The following is a 19474-nucleotide window of genomic DNA, read 5'->3' as shown; positions in this document are numbered from 1 at the left end:
ACACAATAACAGAGGGCTGCCTAGACATTTACAGATTTCTACAGTACAGCAAATTAACTTTCCTTTCTGAATATGCTGTTGGGTGTGGGTTTATCCTGTTGAGCAAGAGATAGTAGATGCGAATAAAAGTGTGGGAAGTCGGTGGGTGGATTGGAAGCACCAAAATGAACAGATGAAAAAAAAATATGCCCACAAGGCATCTCTCTGTGAAAAAGGTTGTTACTTCAAAACTGTGCAGACATCGGCTTATGATTAATTATATCTTTCTCTGTTTCTCCATTGCTAAAATACATTATCCGCGAAGAGAGTGATTTAAGGAATTATAAACATGGGGGTGATACATTGTAAGAGAAGGAGCATACGCAAACGGGAGATCCTCATCTAACGCCTTTGAATGCCCTTCTGATAATCCTAGATATGTAATAAGACTTACATTTTTTATTTACTCCAGAGAAAACAGTTGGATTCCTCAGACCCATGCTGAATACCACAAAAGTGAGAAGCAGACAAAATCAAATTTACTGCACATTCGGACACAGTGTCGCTCAGTGTTATTGTTTTTATCTCACCAAAATGCCTTTTATATTAAAAATGTTATTGTAAAATAATCTAGTACATGTCATTTTGAAAGCATGATATATTAGCCTCATAAACCATTATTTTCCTCATTTGGAATGGTATTTTCATCTTACACATCAGAAACCAGGTGTAGGCCAATAGCATCTAGTACTGCGCTGGAGATCTGTTTAAGTGGGGTGCAATCAGTCGTTTTACCCAAAAATGCTGTCCTTTTACAGTTGGATCAAACTTTTTCTATACATTTGACTCAGAAGGCTCAGTGTGTCCCATTATGTCACTTTTGTTCCATTGAAGTAAGTGTAAGTAAGTAAAACTCAAGTTAAAAAGACATCAAAGACTCGGGTTCAATGTCAGAGTATAGGTCTTTCTTAGCAAAGCCCCTAAATTGTTATTTTGATTTGATCCATTGGGTCTCGACTTGATTCTGACTTCCCTTGCCTGGACAAACTTTCTAAACTCCTCGGATACTTGTGAATTGGACTATCTGTATACAGCTTCCTCCTTGGTCCTAAATGCAACCCCATTAATGGATGGTGGGCCTTGACAGCCAGAGCCTATAGTGTGGAAAGCTGCTCTTAGGATGGGACTGTGGTTGAGGGATAGAAGGTATCTGGGGCAACATGTCAACAGTAAAGGCTCTGCTACAGTTTCATTTCAAAATGCACCCCACGCTCCACTCTTTCTTGAGTCTAGCAGGTATATTTTACATAAGCTACAGATCACATGTCCTTAAAGGGGAACTCCGGCTTCCAAACCAAAATTTGTTAAATAGGCCCACATAACACAGAAACCACTAATATATGAATCACAGTTACCCGTTTCTTCAAAAAGTATGAATACATTTAATTTTCTAAGCTGAAATCCAGATTTTTAAAAGTTCTTCTCTTTCTGCATCATTTGAAATCCTGGCAGGGAAGGAGGGACTAAAAACTGATGTCACAAATTGTAACAACTTCTCCACAGCTTACAGACAGCATGTAGGAACTACATAACCCACAATGCATTGCACTGTGATGTTCCTTTCCTTATTGAAATCATGTGTGCAGGGAATTGTGGGGTTTGGAGGATGCAGACTGAGGACAGATGGCTGCTGATACAAAGTAACAGTAGTCAGCCAGCTCAGCAAAGTAGTCAGACAGATCAGCAAGAGAGCAGGGGGCTAGGCTTAGGGAACTGTTCCAAACCATTAAAAAACATGAAATGTCTGCATATTTATTAATTTATGTATATTGCAAAGTTGCTTGAAATTATGTTTATTTTTCAAAAAGCTTAAGTTATGTTTTTGTTGAGTTCATGTTTTTGTGGAGTTCCCCTTTAATGGAGCAGACCTTGGTACCAGACAGAAATGGAAAGGTCCTTTAAGAATGGTTCTGGTTCAACTGATCATTCATACTGTACCATAAGTCCAGCAAACATGCACTGTTACTCTAAAATATAACACCCCTGGCAGCAAACACCCATCATATACCCTTCAAAAAAAAAAAAGGACAGATGCCTTGTGAAAAAAATACCAGTAGATCACTGCAATAACATTCAATGTATGTCCGATGTCGGCAGCGGTGAAGATTATCGAATTTTTCACCCGTTTTGAAAATTTCATGAGGAAATTCGCAAAATTCGTGGCAAAGCGAAACTGGACAAATTTTCCCATCACTTCTACCAAGTGGTTTAAATTAGGAACAGGCTGGCAAGGGTGGCAGAGATTCCTTTGCATCTTGGCCTGCTTTGCATATTTTCTAACAGGGCCAATGCACCATTAATGCAGAACAAAGGATGCCAGTCTGCACTGCATTTTGAATTTAACTTTAATAATGTGGCTGGGTCACGGACTGGGTCGTCAACACTACTGCTCAGGGGTCTGTTGGTTCTCTCAGTTTAAATCAGTTTTAACATAGTAGAGGTTCAAACATATTGGAGTTGAGTCACCCAGTCTTAACCTAACTGGCTTTATAGGTTGGGTTTCCCTATCCACCACTTTTACCCCTGCATAGTAATCTCTGGTCTATGCCAATATCAATGCTCTTAAAATGATCATTAATTTATTAAACAGAGTCTAGCGAATGGAGTGTGTTTTTACCAAGCCAAAAATGTATAAAGAAGGTTTCAGGCATTCCTCAAATAAAAGAGAGCTTGTTCGAATAAAAGATGCCGTCAAATGGCACAAGACTATAATATCCTTAGAAGCATAACATATTATTATGTATAAAAGCAGGAGAAAAAGCAGCATGTTCATGGGAACTGAAATCTAAAGCAGTTATAAAATCTGTAATTCTATGAAAACAGACACCGCTCTATTTTTTGTTCCGCAAACATTTGGAAGAACTTTTATGCAGTGAGAAGACAACACATAAATTAGTGAGCAGTCTACACCAGCCATAAGGAGGAGACAACTACAGAGCTGCCATGTGAGCTGTATGTGGCTGATATAATGACCCTAATACTTGGATCTATCCCTGTTAATGTTAATTCTGTAATAGCCCCTTTATGGCACTTGTCACTAATGTCAGTGGGATACTCAGGTTGTCTTATCTTGCAGTTACAGTAATAATTATGAGTATAGGGCTCCTTGGAGTGATCTCTACTGATGTGGCTTTGATCAAAACACTTCATGTATCATAGCACTTAATGCATGGCAAACTTCAAGAACATATCTGGAAAATCCAACTGGAAAGGCTGACTATTTGTGCAGCCCAGAAAACTGCATTCAGCCCTTCTTCCTTAAAGCTGGCCATAGACGCAAAGATCCGATCGTACGAATCGTGGATTCGTACGATTTTCGGACCATGTGTGGAGAGTCCCAACATTTTTCGTCCGTCGGAGATCGGTCGTTTGGTCGATCGGACAGGTTAGAAAATTTCTGTCGCCTGCCGATAATATCTCTGCGTGTATTGCCGATTTTCAGTCGGAGACTGTCACTAGTGTTGTCAGACATAAGTATCGTACGATTGCTGTCAGGGGCAGAACATTGGGTGATCTGTTCTTATTTGATCAGAATGGTAAAGACTTTGATCTGAATGGTTAGTGGAGGGTCGGGAGATGGGAAAGTCCGATCGTATGTTGATTCGTACGATCGGATCTTTGCGTCTATGGCCAGCTTAAGTGTCCTTGATTTTACCAAATGATCTGAAGTAAGTGCACCCTAGCGACACACATTCCAGGTAAAATAATGCTGATCACTGGCAAAAGATGATGGGGGATAGTGGAAAAGCAATATACAGATTCATTGACAAATGCACATCCTAATTAAAAAAAATAAATGGTACCATATGTGTAGTTCGGATATGGGACCCAGAATTCTTGGAACCTGGGATTTTCCGTATCAGATATCTTTCTGTAATTCGGATCTCCATGTCTTAAGTCTGCTACAAATCATTTAAACATTAAACAAGTCCAATACGATTGTTTTACCATCAATATGGATTAATGCAGCTTAGTTACCATCAAGTACAATGTACTGTTGTATAATTACAGAGAAAATGGAAATCATTTTAAAAAAAATATTTGATTAAAATTGAGTCTATGGGAGATGGCCTTTCCGTATTTCAGAACTTTCTGCATAGAGGGGTTTCCGGGTAAGGGATCCCATACCTGTAACCCATAAAAATCTATTTGTTAATAACAAATATCATTATTAAATCTGTAAATGGTAAATTGTTCAACGTGTAACGTGTTGTTGGATTTTATAAGTAAATATATATGTTTCAACCTATATACAACTATATATATATATATATATATAGAATAGTTGTCAAGCTTAAATATATTGCAATATATGGACAAACAATGCCTGTTTGGTTTAAAGGGTAAGGCATTGTTTAGTAGCAGTATGCACAAAATGTAGCAATGCCTTAAATATATTGATAATGGGTTGAGTGCAGAGGACTTTGTCTATATGTATTTTGTGGTCCCAGCCTCATTGCACCCCCGCTTAATGTTTTTAAAAATTAGAGGTGAGCACAACTTTCCCTTGTTTGTTATAGTTATACAGGAGCAGTGACCAGCTCCATGTTGTAGCTCCCACCCTTCCCAGCTATAGTCAGGTGATCCCACTGGTGTCTAATAAAAGGGCAGCCAAGTTTGGGAGTTTTACTTTGAAAGCAGCAAGTAAGTTGCAGGTAAAACTTAGTCCCTTTGTAAAATGTATAATGAAGCAATAGGATTCTTAATGAATCAGATGCAATTTGAGTGTAGGACTGGCCAGATATGGGATGACTTTGACATAGTTGGCCAGCTTAAATATATTGCAATATATGGACAAGCAATCCTTGGGTTGAGTATATATATATATATATATATGCACACATGCAATAAAATGCACAATGAGGATTATTCTCTTCTGCTTCTTAAAAACCTGCAAATTAATGTATTTAGGGAAAAGTCGCAGATATGGAAATAAAAGTTAATATTGCATTGATGCTGTGAAATATTTCCTCTCATTTTACCAGTGCCATTAGTCTAAGCATGGCCCACTCTTTATGGAAAATCTCAAGCACTGATAAAGTAATAGTTATCAGTGCTTGGGAAAAGCTATAAAATATTCTCTATCAAGCAGTAAAAATAGCATTCTCACCTCCCCAATTTTTTTTTTAAATTCTGCAACACCTGAAAATATTTCCTCATTTCATTAAACTCTAGGGACACTGGTTCTAGTGAAAACCCAGGCAGCATGTATTTATGGCCAATGATATCTATAAGATAAAGGATCACCCTGTGGCAGTTCTGCTGTAATGTTGCTCAGTACATTATGTCACATCAGCCAATTCATCTGCTTTAAATTGGCACATATTGTATATGAAATATACCTAATAGAGGATTATACACATTTTAACACTGCCTGTATTTTGTCTGGCTGTGGGGGGTCAGGAGAACTGACAGCTGTTTATCTTATCCGTACATATAAAATGTCTTCTTATCTACTTTCCATTTCACATGTCTATGTCAGAATACTCCTTTGATGTGAAATGCTCCCTATTCTGTCTCTGTGTATGTAAGTCTCACATTCCAGTTGGACAAATGCTGATTTGCTTAAAAAATGATGGCTGATAAATATTACTTAAAGGCAGTCACTTTTTACATAAATATGTTAACTAATACATGGTATCAGGTTAGCAGAGCATCTCCTGGCCCATGTTTTCATCTGCTTCTTTATGTCCATCCACATAGGGACTTATCTCTTGTCTAATTCTCCTGCAGGTGCAGTCATTGCCTCCTATTGATGATGGGCAAACTCTTTAACAAAATGCAAACTCATTTAACGTATATATCTTCCTGTCTCTCCCTTCAGCTGCACTAGTTCCTCACAGGCTAGTTATTACTACACTCCAAAACCCACAGGTTGCACAGGTTCGGGCAAGTAAAACACTGTTTTTGAAAGACGCAGCATGAACTCTGACCAAGGCCTTTCTCACCCATGATTACAATTTGCTGCTATGCCTCCAGGTATCTGCTGGATGATATATATTCACACCAGCCAGGCCCCCTCCAGGAATGTTAGGAGGGGGGCAAGCCAGGCGTGAGTATATAAATAAATATGGCTCACTGGGTTAAGCTGGTCTTGGTCGATTTGCAAATTGTTTAATAGCAATATTAAACTGCAAATAGACAACTAAAAATTCTAATAATTTGTGGATTTGTAAATAACAGCATTAAAAGTTTAAAAGAATCTGAAGAAATCTCTGTACACACGGGACAAGTTTTAAAGCCAGTATTGGATGATCTTCAGGCCCTTAGGTGGCAGTGCATTGAAAAACAGACACAGTTTTGTAGTAGAAATCAGTGCATGGGCTCTGGAATTAAACAAGCTGCTGTGTAGGCATGGGGGCAGCCATTCAAGCTGTAAAAGGAAAAAAGGCACAGGTTACATAGCAGATAAACTCTGTAAAATACAATGGGGACTTTTCTGTTATCTGCTATGTAACCTGTGCCTTTCCTCCTTTTTTCAAACTGAATGGCAGCCCCCATGGCTACACAGCAGCTTATTTATATAAATTATGTTCCAAAAATATATTCAAAAATGGTTTTATTGGACAAGCATTAAGGAAACAGAGGACTAAAAAAAAGTATTACTGAATTACAGCAGGATAAGTAGACTGAGGAGGAGTGGGATCTCTCGAGGCAACTACGGGATTCATTGTAGACCGAATTATAAGTATGAGCAGTCTTCATATTCAGTAGTGATGGACGAATTTATTCGCCAGGCGCGAATTCGTGGCGAATTTGCGCGATTTGCCGCCAGCGAATAAATTCGCGAAACGCCTGCGAAAATTGGCAGAAATCCAAAGGTTCAAGGCGCGTCCGTCTGGCTCCACCTGGAAGGTAATCAAGAAGGTAATAATATAGAGGAGATTTCCCACTCGACCCGGGTGTAGTTTAAGTTATGGTTAAAGGGATACTGTCATGGGAAAAAAAAAATTTTTCAAAATGAATCAGTTAATAGTGCTGCTCCAGCAGAATTCTGCGCTGAAATCCATTTCTCAAAAGAGCAAACAGATTTTTTTATATTCAATTTTAAAATCTGACATGGGGCTAGACATTTTGTCAATTTCCCAGCTGCCCCAGTCATGTGACTTGTGCCTGCACTTTAGGAGAGAAATGCTTTCTGGCAGACTGCTGTTTTTCCTTCTCAATGTAACTGAATGTGTCTCAGTGGGACATATATGCTTGATCAAGTGTATAAGGATAAGTGACGCATGCTACAATTGTGTACATAAAGCTGACTGAGGGAATTATAACAATTAACGTATGTTATCTAAGCAGAAATGTATAAAATACACAATGAATAGAAACATGAAGGGATTGTAATGTCACTCCTTATATGATGTGACATATAAGAACTGATATAAAGTATGAAAGAATTAAAAATGAAAAAACATTGGATTTGAAAAAAAAATAAAATATATTAGTGTTTCTCATGCAAATACATCACTTTTACCAGCACAGGCAGGGCCTGATTTACATTCCGGGCGCCTCTAGTTGTTCGCCCTTGCCGTTCCTCACCCCTGTCCCCTCCCTTTTATTCACTCAAATTTTCAAATCGGGACCAGAGCAATGGAGATTGGCGCACAGGAAATTTAAAAAAACTATCGTATCTAATGCAAATCCCCAGTGTTTCTGAACCAATGTGAGTGTGGTTGGGCTACATGCCGCCCCCTAAAATCCTGCTGCCCTAGGCCCGGGCCTTGGTGGCCTCTCTACAAATTCGGGCCTGAGCACAGGGCAACAGAACATCATTACAGTTACTTTAACACCTTCTCTGACAGTGTCCAAACTTGTATCCTGAAAGGTATGGGTAAATGGAGATTGGCAACGAGTACTTATCATGGAGCTGATACTAAGGGCTTCATTTACAAAGAGCAGTGTATGGTGCAAAGTGTAAAAGAAAAACAAAACTGGTGCATACCGCCATGTTTTGTTTTTGTTTGCATGTTTGTACTCAGCCAAGCACTTTGCAAGGATGCAGGCACTTTAGAGTAAAACACTAAAGCCTGTCCTTCCTTTATGGACACAGCATTGCATCTGATTGGAAATGCTGTATTCATGAGGAGTGGAGATGAGGTACTTAAGTGTAACCCTCCCCCAACCTGAATGTAATTCAGATGCACAAGTTAGAAAGTGCTGCTGGATGCAGGGAGCAAAGGAAACCTTAAAGGGCATGTAAAGGCAAAAACATAAAATCACATTTTTACTTTCTTTAATGAAAAAGAAACCTATCTCCAATATACTGTAATTAAAAAATGTGTGCCGTTTTTATAAGAAACCTGACTGTATGCAGTGAAATTCTTCCTTCATTTACTGCTGTGGATAGGAATTGTCAGATGGTCCCTAACTGTCGAGCAGGGAAACAATCATACTTATGAACAGCAGGGGGAGCCCCTGCCTTACTTACCAGCCATGAGCATGTGCACAGTCTTAGTCTTGCAAAGATATTTAATAGTGATGGGCGAATTTGCGCCATTTTGCTTCGCCAAAAAATTCGCGGATTTTGAGCGAAATTCGCGAAACGGCGGAAAATTCGTGAAACGGCGCCGGCGTCTCCCTTTTTTCTAAAAAAAATTTTTTGACGCCGGCGAATTTTTGCCGCGAATTTTCACGGGCGTTTCGCGAATTTATTCGCTGGCGACGAATCGCGCAAATTCGCCGCGAATTTGCGCCTGGTGAATAAATTCGCCCATCACTAATATTTAACAAAGTTACAAGATGACAGCCTCCTGTAGCCAACTTTGAAAGAATAAATAATTTGTTTGATTAGGCTTGTGGTGCAGTTAGTTCATGTTTATATTTAGTATACAAAATACAGCATTTCTAGCCTTATTCTATTTTAGACTTTACATGCCCTCTAAAGGGGAACTCCACAAAAACATAACTTGAGCTTTTTGAAAAGTAAATATAATTTCAAGCAACTTTGCAATATACATCGATTCAAAAATATGTCGACTTTTCATGATTGTTAATGGTTTTTGCTAGTTCCCTGCTTTTCTGCTGATCTTTCTGACTACTGTGTTGAGCTGGCTGACTACTGTTACTTTGTATCAGCTGCCAGCTGTCCTCAGACTGCATCCTCAAAACCCCACAATTCCCTGCACACATGATTTCAATAAGGAATGGAACATCACAGTGCAATGCATTGTGGGTTATGTAGTTCCTGCATGCTGCCTGTAAGCTGTGGAGAAGTTGTTACAATTTGTAACATCAGTGTTTAGTCCCTTCTTCCCTGCCAGGATTTCAAATTATGCAGAAAGAGAAGAACTGTTAAACAGCTGGATTTCATACGTTTTGAAGAAACAGGTAACTGTCATGGGTATAATAGGGGTTTCTGTGTTATGTGGGCCTCTTTATCAAATTTTGGTTTGGAAGCCAGAGTTCCCCTTTAAATTACTCGCTGCTCTATGGCAGGTAGAGAGATGCCTTGTTCCTGCCAGTGCTGAGCTCTGCGCCTTTTGCTGGATTAAAAATCTGCCCTCCCCCCCACTGCCATCACACTAGAGTCCTTCTTGGAACCAATTTTTGAAACACGACCCGCAACCTGCACCTAGACCTGCAACCCGGACCCACAACCCAAATTTTTACCCGCTTGAACCCGTTACCCAACCTGCAAGTGCCTTATCCACAACCCCATCTATGACCCGCTGACCATCAAGAAACAGGAAGTTCTGTTGATGTAAACTGGAAGTGACATCATTAGAAGTGGGCATGGTCAGGGTGAAACTTTTTGAAACATATGTAAAGGATTTAAACTCACTATTGATAAGATCTGACCCGCAGAACCTCCATCTATAGCCGCACCTAAAAGTTTTACCTGCAACCTGCAGTTTACTCACTTTTTTGCGGGTACTTGTGGGTAGCCGACCCACTGCAAGACTATCACACATATTGACACAAGTACTTGTTGTATAAGCTGTACTGGGAGTATTGTTGTGTCCTTTTTTGCTCTAGGGCATTTATTAATGACTCCTCCCTATACTGAAACACTACAAAATAGAATGGGTTCAGAACCTCAGTGTTTCTAGGTAACTATACACAGTAACTAGAGTGGCTGCCAAACAACTCAAAGCATAGGAGTAGATGTGTATACCATTCTGCACTTCGACCTTTAGAATATATATATATATATATATATATATATATATATATATATATATATATATATATATATATATATATATATATATATATATATATATATATATATAATCTACAGTCTGGTCATTTCCCTATGGGACCAGACTGTAAATTATATCCTTATAAACGGCGCGTTCTTGCGTCAGAACGCGCCGTTTATAAACTAGAGAGAGAGCACTTGCCGCTGCTGCTCTTTTCCTCCACTCTGCCCCCCTTCCTTTTAATTCCCTGGCTCAGCTCTAGCTTAACACTGTCGCGCTGCTCTCACTAACTCTCGGCTGCTTCACTCTCAGGTCCTGCCCCCTCCGTGTCTCTTTAGTCTACCTCCCCCCTCACATGATGGCTCAATGGGCTCCCTCATGTTTGCACAGTGACTCTCCGTCTCACTCTCAGTCCCCCTCCCTTCCACCCACCTTCTTAACATCCATTTTCATGCTCCTCCGTGTAACCTGTAACCGTGTCGGCTCCTTTAGCTCCCCTCACAATGCCATTTGTCTCCCTCACACAATCTCTGGTATTGCTCCGCCTCCACCCATCATTCTCCAGTCCTCTGACACTTCCCCTTCCTCACCTTCCCCCCTCCCCTGCAACTGACGTCACCCAGGGCAGGATAAAAGGCATATTGGGAAAAAAACATCGAATTCAAAAACAGGTACTTTCACACGAAAAAAAGTAACTACGGGGATAAAATTAAGTGGGGGGCTGGGGTGGGGAAAGGAAAACAGCATTAAAAGTGTAATTTTACAGCACATAGGGCAAAGCCATTAAAATACTACACATATATAGGAAGGAAGACACTGGACACAAAACTGTAGATTATAATACATAATGTACCCCCTACTTAAATTTATACAGATATTAGTAGTCACCTCGTAGTTATGTGACCTGTATAAAAGCACTCGGCCTGCGGCCTCGTGCTTTTATATGGTCACATAACTCCTCGGTGACTAATAATATCTTTATAAATTACAGTAGGGGGTACATTATCCACTATATATATGAACACATATAACATCTTGTCTCACTTTCTCCTGTCCAGCTCTTTTTCAATCAGGGAGGAAGCTTCATCGAGAAAAGATTTCACATTATCAGATTTGCTTCCTGCTGAAATAAAGAGAAGAATGAAGAGGTTTTTCAAAAGGAAGTGTTGACTATATGTCAGTCTTTTGACACGAATAACAACAAAAAGAAAAGCAGAAGCCCTTTAAACTGTTATTTTTGTTGTTGTTGTTATTGTTGTATGCCGTGTCTCCCAGCAGACAGGCTGCTTTTCCTGGGCTCTGCAGCTCTAGCTGGAGGTAAAAGCAGGGGGAAAAGATTTATGCAGGCACGATCTCTACAGTTATGGGACAGAAGAGGATACACCCAGATATCATACAAATTGATGCATTTTACCAGCAGGCTTGGGTGCACTGTGTTGTAGCAGCTGTCATCCTCCAGACTTTCACAGAGTATCTTTGTGCTCTCAAAACCCATCAAGATTTCTGTTATTTCACTATACTTCTTTTTTTTTTTTTTTGCACTGGTTTCTCTTCTTAGATGCAAAGGAGAAGTCAATTAGCAGTCTGGCCCTCAGGAAAGATAAGGCAGGTAGAGTGACTTTGCCTGTGGATTAAAATATAACTATGTATTACTTTGGACAGCACACAGCCAATTAAAAATGACCTCAGATCAGCCTGGCAGCTTAGGCAGGTGTCCCCTGACAGATTATTAAAACTTGCCCTCCCTCACATTTAGGTCTTGAAGCAATCCTTCTCCAGCCTCCAGAGAGGATCCGCATGACACAAACTGTTGATAAATATTGATCCGCAGATACAAGTCAAAAATGTGCATTCGGTGTCCACTTCATAACATCAAACTTTCCATCCACGTCACGAAAGAGAGTGAAGATTAATGGACCTGCCAACACTATACAAGAAAAACAGATAGCAGTGAAGTGCCCCAAACTGTAGATGATAATCAATGTGTCTTCACACAGAATGATTTACAGCAACAACATCCATGACAAGGGGACTCCGCAATTTGACCCTTCGCCTTGAGCTAACCCACTGGACCCATTATTACATACCTTAATGAAACCAGGAGACAGAGGTGGGTGTAAAATGGCCACAGTATTTATTCATATTTTATTAAATAAATAGGACCTTGCCAGCATAACCAAAGGCAATATTCTAAAGCCAGAATTTAATGTAACGCTAATTTGGTTACTGTCCCTTTAAATAATAGCTTCCTTGGCAATTCAGGGGCCCTGAGTCCCTTTTGCAAATCGAAAAGTACTGGGAACTGGGAATCACAGCGCAGTGCCTCCACCTAGGGAGCACTGAGGAACTTACCTCAGAGGAATCCCCTAGGAAATAATAAACACACACACTTTGCAGATAACAATATTTAACTTTATATAAACTGTAAAGTAGTAACTAATACAAAAGTCACGCCTGTATGGGAATATAAGGGACACTACCTAAATCCCTATAAGGTTTTAACTATCTGTTCAAACACAGTTCGTATAGTATCACAGTCCCACTTGTCTGGAAGGGTTAAAAGCACACAGTTCAAAATGCAATGTCCCTTTCCCCAGAGCTCTTATTCCCCCGGTAGCGCTACCTTTCCACAGAGTACCTTTTCCCTTGGAAAATAGCAGCTTCCCACGTAGCAGGCAAAATTACACAAGGCCTGTCTTCCTGTGGCAAATCCTCTTTTCAAGGGATTTACTCAGCGCTTTCTCTCAGAGGCAGATCACATTGGAATCACAAATAACTCTTCTCCAGAATCACTCTCACCAATGGCACTTTCCTCCTCTGAAGCTTTAGCAGCATGGCAGGGTCAGACAGCCTCTTTCTGCACTCCTGCAGACCTCACAGATCCAGCAGGGCCTACACACACAGCTTCACCATCTGGCACACCCTCTCCTCCCAGGATGCACTGCGGTCTCCAGCCAATCAGGTCGCTCTCCAGCCTGTTACTGGGCTGAATGATGTCACAGACAGAAAAGCAGGGGAAGGATTTCTCTTCTCCCCTACATTCTCCCCTTGGACAAATCGGCAACGTCCTCGCTTGCCGTATGCCCTGGCATGCCTGGACAGCAAAACAGTCAAAAATGTCTTTATCACTATTGTTACCTGGGACCCTAACATTGGCCTTACCTGGAGACCTGCGCTTACCCAGACCCAGTACTTTAGATCTATCGGGGGTATCAAAGGTTTCAGGGGCCACCTTCATGCCAATAGGGTTCTCCACAGTAGTCTTCTCTCGACTCAACACCCTATCCTCTTCAGGGGAGTCACTTTCACAGACAGAAGGCTCATAATAAGACTTCTGTATGGTGGAATTTTTGTAAGTCTTACAACTTCGGGCCTGATGACCCATCACCTGGCACTTGTAACATCTCCCATGGAATCTTCTACGCCTACGGCGTACTTTACACAGTGCAGATTGGGTTTCACCTTCATCAGGAACTGGGCAGTTTGACTGGATGTGGCCAAGCTTTCCACACCGGTAACACGTAGGAACTCTCTTAGTTTCAGCTGGGGGTTTGGCTCTCTCATACAATTGAGCTTTTAAGTCCTCCAACTCTTTGCGAAGTTTCTTGTTCTCTTCTGCCAGTTTTGCTTCAGCAGGGGATTTCTCTGTATGCCCTGCAGTGGAACTCCGTTTGACCCTCACGTAGGCATCAGCCTCCTCTCGCCGAACCCTCTCCATCAGAGCAACATACCCAGGGGGTAGCTTATCCTGGTAGTGTGCTCTAATTGTCATGGCAACAGGGTCACTATTCAGAGTCCCTCTTTTCAATTGGCGAATTCTCATAGAATCCATTTCATCGTCTGTAATTGCACCGCGGCTCACTAGCAATCTCAGGCCTTGTTCTAGCCGCACAAGATAAGCAGACAAATCTTCCTTCTCTTTCTGGACGGTAGAGTGGAAGCGATAGAGCATCTCTGTAGCACTCTCTACAGGGCCAAACGTCACCTCCAGGACTTCAATCAGATCACCCGAAGTAGCATCGGGGTGACCAACCATATAGGACTTAACAACATCCACGGCAGGGCTGCGAAGACTCTCAAGGATCTTCCTTCTCATAGTAGTCTCGGGCCCAGTCCAATCTCTTACGGACACAACAGTGGAGTCTCTCCAACTCTCAAAGGACTCTTCACCTGAGGGTACAGGATTGGTACCTGAAAACACTTTAAGTCTCTTAAAATTACCATTCCAGGCTAGCTGTGTCAGTTGGTCAGTAAGTTGTCCCAGCGCGCTCACAATCTCTGGGGTATCCAGCCGGCCACCAGAACTATGGTGACTCCCCTTGGAGACCACGCTCTCACAGGATGGACATCTCTTTATGTGACTCTTTTCAGCTGGCGAATCAAACAACGTCTTGTTCAGCTGCACACTCTCCGGTGCCTTCACTGCATACTGGGTAGTAAGGGCATCACCCTGGGAAGTTAACTCATCTGCGTCATCAGACATATCAGGCAGAACAATCTTCCAGGGCCCTTCACTTTCAGCATCAATATCAGGGGGAACACGGTCACGATCTATCTCTCTGGGGCTGTCTATAAGAACATTCAACAGGACCCCGGCAGAATCCCGCCATGACGCAGCCACCCTTGGGCGGTAAAAAATCTGTTCCCCATCCAGAACTTGATAAATAAATTCTTCCTTCACTCTGGGCACCATGGGCCCAACAGCGGCAACCTTTCGGGGGTTAAGTCCCAAAGCAGTACACCATTGGCGAACACTTTGTGGAGTTTCAAAGGCAGACATATTTTCATCAAACATCCCCAGCTTCCCAGTCGACATCTCAGCAGTGCCTCCAAAATGTAACGCTAATTTGGTTACTGTCCCTTTAAATAATAGCTTCCTTGGCAATTCAGGGGCCCTGAGTCCCTTTTGCAAATCGAAAAGTACTGGGAACTGGGAATCACAGCGCAGTGCCTCCACCTAGGGAGCACTGAGGAACTTACCTCAGAGGAATCCCCTAGGAAATAATAAACACACACACTTTGCAGATAACAATATTTAACTTTATATAAACTGTAAAGCACACAGTTCAAAATGCAATGTCCCTTTCCCCAGAGCTCTTATTCCCCCGGTAGCGCTACCTTTCCACAGAGTACCTTTTCCCTTGGAAAATAGCAGCTTCCCACGTAGCAGGCAAAATTACACAAGGCCTGTCTTCCTGTGGCAAATCCTCTTTTCAAGGGATTTACTCAGCGCTTTCTCTCAGAGGCAGATCACATTGGAATCACAAATAACTCTTCTCCAGAATCACTCTCACCAATGGCACTTTCCTCCTCTGAAGCTTTAGCAGCGTGGCAGGGTCAGACAGCCTCTTTCTGCACTCCTGCAGACCTCACAGATCCAGCAGGGCCTACACACACAGCTTCACCATCTGGCACACCCTCTCCTCCCAGGATGCACTGCGGTCTCCAGCCAATCAGGTCGCTCTCCAGCCTGTTACTGGGCTGAATGATGTCACAGACAGAAAAGCAGGGGAAGGATTTCTCTTCTCCCCTACATTAACAAGAGATCGCTACTATGCTCTGCCGCCAACATGAGAGAAGTTCAGCAGCCCTGCAGCCGGATCTGCATCTGCAGTGTGTCGATGATAGGAAATCCAAGCAGGCTGTCACAGCACAAGCAATAGTAGTGTCTATATCAATCAATCCACTGTGCAGTCGCAGGAGAGAACCTCCTTTCTCCCTCTTCTAAACTTACATGTGCAGTACTCTGGCAAGGTCCTTCCACTGCTTTGACAAATAAAACTTAAATGTGTACTGTTCTGATCCAGAAGAAGGAAAAAAACCCAGCCTGAAGCCAGTGCCAATTATGCTTCAAGAGGGAAAAAATTCCTTCCTGACCCCAATGGCGATTAGAAACATTCCCTGGATCAAGCGATTCACATTAATTTAACATAAATAAATACAATCCAGGCTCTCAAAATTATAATGCTTAAAGATACAGAAACCACAATATAACAGCGTTTTCATGAAAACATCTATATTCAACTATTAATAGATAATATAAGAACATAAAGTAGAAAACTCCTGACTTTCACAAAATTTGCAAAATAGGGGAGGGTGGGATGTTTCTACCTGCTCAGAAGATAAGGAAGTGAACTGCTTCTTCCCCTGACATCACATCCCTCTCTTACTCCGCCCCTGGGCCTGGCCATCTCCTGCTTTAACTCGTTCCTTCTCACCTAAACACAGCTACATGTGATTCTGCATATCTCTGACCTAGACCAGTATAATTTGGCTGCTGGTCATTCGGATCCCTTGTCATACAGCCCCTGCGCTTATAGCTCCAGGGCTTTCCTTTTTGTGGCTTTACATCTGTTGCTGTAACTTCAGTGGAGATGCCACCTTGGATATCCAAACATAGGGGCATAATAAGTAAATAAAAACCACTAGTTAGCAATCTAGGCATCTGTTGAGCACAGTGGGTTACAAGGCAAAACATTAGAACATGCTTATCTCCAGCAAGGTAACAGCAAAAGAACAACAGAGCAACTAGCAATGCAAACCCCGCAGGAAGGTTCTGAGAACTGGTTTATTAAATGGGACCTGTCATCTGAAAAAATGATTCCAAATCCTATTTTATCACATTTGTCAAGCAAAATAAACTTTATTTACACTATATAAACAATTTGAATTCTTGTTTGATTCGGTCTGGGAATTCATAATTATAGCAAGCAGGCAGGAGCCATTTTGTGTACACTGTTATTAAGACAGGCCTTGCATCATCTCAGAATATAGTTTGTGCACCAGAATGGGGGACCTGATGTCCGTCCCCATGCACTGGTTACACAATTAAATGGTGAAGAGAACAGGAGGAATGTGGGGAGAGCAGTGACATGTAGGAAGTGCTAAATGGAAAGTGAAAGTAATTTCCTGCCCCACCTCTATGCCTAAGGCATAGAGGAGGGGCAGGCAATATTTAATTGACAGCTGAGCTTTTTAAATGAGTTTATGAATGCTTTAATAAAGAAAAGAATTTGGATTTCACGTTTAATTTGAAAAGGACTTTTATTATACAGCTTTATATGTCTGGGTGACAGGTCTGCTTTAACATTTCTCAAGTACTCAGTAAGCAAGACTGATTTGACATGCACAAAATAAACTGCTACCTACCCACCCACATTTATCGAGTTCTGAATATATGTAACCCCTCATGCTGCTAAAATGAAAGCACTGATGGATGTGAATTTAAGATAAAAAAAAAAAGCTTGAGGTCAAGAAGGTGATATCCAATCTCTTAACGTTTAAACATACAAAAAAAACAATGAAATTGGGTAGTTTGTAAGATTAAGAACCACACTAGACTTCTGATGCAGAACCATGCTTGTTAAAATTCCACAACCTTGGAGGAACTCAAAGGAAAATATAACTTTTGGAATTTACTTTGCGCTGAAGAAAACATTCTGAAATCAGGCAAAGTTCCATACTTGTATTTAAGCACAATGTGTTCCCTTTCTCTTTGATCAATCAGACATATAGCACTGAGGCAAGCCGCTGACAAATTTGCACTTCAATGTTAATGCATCAGCAGCCCTTTTACCAACCAGTGCTTACAGCAAAGTGCAAAGGCCTGGTCAGCTTAATCATAATGGTTCTTCTAAAAACATAAATCAATTGATTTCAAAGTTTCTTCAAGCACAACTTTTTCCCTCCCGGTGGGCTATGTTTCTATTGCCATTCAAAGATACTCAAAAAAATAAAAACACTACACTGTATGAGGAATTGATTTGAACATATTTCATTTTCATAACTCCACAATAACAACATGTCCATAAGGCCAGCAGTTATCAGATTGACTGCCACTTTTGAAGGTATCATCCAGACACCAGTGGTGGTAGATCATGAAGCGTCGCATAAATTGCTACAAAGACCTCCAGCAACCATTGGGGAGGCTTGGAGCACAAAGATCAATCTCAGATATCTTTAGAAAAGAACAAACCAGCTAAATAACCACATACACACATTCTACAAATTGACTATTGCAACCTGAGACTTATGAAAACAATAGTAATTATTTTCCTTATACTTTGTCCTTTTATCCAGGATAAATGTGCCAAAATGTGGCCATACATTATCAGATTCTATAAGGTTATAAGATTTGTACCAATATTCCCACCTTAAACTGAAAAATATTGGTCTTATTCGACCTTTTGGTGCTTGGGCCTAAGATCGGATCATAGTTGCTGCTGCTATTGGTCGGATTGAGGACCACACCATCGAGCAGATGCAGACCTCCATCCGACAAGAACTCAAACATGCTTGATTCGTCATCTGGTAGATATCAGTTTGGAGGGCCTCGTACATGGGCCCAAACCATCTGAAGAGCCCAAAATAAGCAGCTTAAGGCCATGGCTTAGGCTGTACGGCCACCTTATCAGTATTATTTTTATAATGCAAAGTATGATAAAGTATTTAATAGGATAGGAATTATTAAATGAATAGCAGTTTTTATGAGGCATGTAGATTAGCGATGGACGAATTTATTCGACCAGGCGCGAATTTGTGGTGAATTCCCGCAGTTCGCTGCCGGCGAATAAATTCGAGAAACCGCCTTGAAAATCCTTCAGCTTAAAAAGAAAAAAGGGACGCTGCCACCGTTTCGCAAATTCCCCCATCACTAATGTAGATTTATTTTAACAGGAAGAAGAGGGGCGTTGGAGATTATACCCTGACAAATTTAAGGATCTATTTCCCTTATCAGCATCTTACCTTTAGATGGAAGTGTGGGGCCTTCCTTATTTATTGCATGCATGATTGAATGCTATAAATAACTTGTAAACATAGATACATAAATATTGCAAGGCCATAAAATAGATTTGTAGTGCTGAAATCCATTAAACCTATACATATATATATATATATATATATATATATATATATATATATATATATATATATATATATATATATATATATATATAAAATACACAATTTATTATCCAGAAGTATACAAATATATACATGTTACAAATCCTAAATTGGTCATTTAAAATAAGCACAGCTAAGATTCAGATTAAGAAAAAAAAAAAATATGATTCAATTTAATACAAAGAATAAATATACAAAATTGAAAATTATATTCCCAATTACAAAGTGTAAATGTTTATCAAACATGACCTGTTTAAAAAAAAAGCATTCAAAATTCCACGAATTAGAAATATGCATATACAGGTATGGGACCTGTTATCCAGAATGCTCGGGACCTGGTGTTTTCCGGATAACGGATCTTTCCGTAATTTGGGTCTTCATGTCTTAAGTCT

General features: G+C 40.8%; 1 long non-coding RNA gene and 1 pseudogene across 1 annotated transcript; both read right to left on the bottom strand.

Moving 5' to 3' along the window:
* The window catches only part of LOC108703128, a 533218-nt pseudogene that overhangs the window by 18210 nt on the left and 495534 nt on the right, over window positions 1–19474 (bottom strand).
* LOC121398815 lies at window positions 6582–11127 on the bottom strand. Its single transcript, XR_005964522.1, has 2 exons — window positions 10611–11127; window positions 6582–6887 (listed from the first exon to the last, which is right to left on the bottom strand). It is a non-coding gene; the product is annotated as an uncharacterized LOC121398815 (long non-coding RNA).

The sequence above is a fragment of the Xenopus laevis genome, chromosome 9_10S (genome assembly GCF_017654675.1).
Source record: "Xenopus laevis strain J_2021 chromosome 9_10S, Xenopus_laevis_v10.1, whole genome shotgun sequence".
In the NCBI taxonomy this organism is placed as follows: domain Eukaryota; kingdom Metazoa; phylum Chordata; class Amphibia; order Anura; family Pipidae; genus Xenopus; species Xenopus laevis.
This window is presented reverse-complemented; position numbering and strand designations above follow the sequence as displayed.